Source organism: Poromitra crassiceps (genome assembly GCF_964638095.1).
Source record: "Poromitra crassiceps genome assembly, chromosome: 3".
Classification (NCBI taxonomy): domain Eukaryota; kingdom Metazoa; phylum Chordata; class Actinopteri; order Beryciformes; family Melamphaidae; genus Poromitra; species Poromitra crassiceps.
Genome location: NC_139625.1, coordinates 2647126 through 2647784, shown reverse-complemented (window position 1 = coordinate 2647784; position 659 = coordinate 2647126).

Below are 659 nucleotides of genomic sequence, written 5' to 3'. Positions count from 1 at the left end.
GCGGAGACCCGGGTTCGATTCCCGGCAGCGGTATAGACGGTTTTAACTTGACAACAAAAACATTCTAAATTGAACCCCCGCTCACTTCCTGTTGCAGTGTTTGCTATGGACATAAAAGAAAAAACCAACATTCAAGTGCAGGACTGACCATTCCATGCAAACCGTCTATACAGCTGAGCGGCGAAAACAAAAGTAACGATGTCGAGTGAATATTTCTGCAGTTTGCTGAATGCTGAGAAAAAGGAAGTGCTGTGGGGTTGCGCTCTGGTGAAAACCGTCTATACTTCCGACTTGGTCAGACGCTCCTACAGGCGCAATGGGCCGTGTCTGCGGGTGGGAAGCCACTGGGGTATGAGTCCTGCATGGCCGCTGCACTATAGTAGCGCCTCCTCTGGTCGGTCGGGGCGCCTGTTCGGAGGAGAGGGGAACCCGGCGCTATACGTCCTGCGGGCGAAACGCCTCGCTGTCAGGTGAAAAGAAACGGCTGGCAAGCAACTGCACATGTATCGGAGGAAGGGTGTATGCAACAGTATATGCTGCAGGTACCTGTGACACTGTGCTGTCTCACACTGTGCCACATTCTGTCGCCCGGACCAGCTGGAGAGGCAGCCTGTCTGAGCAGGCAGAGAAACACCCGCGAGGAATCAAGACCCACAGCA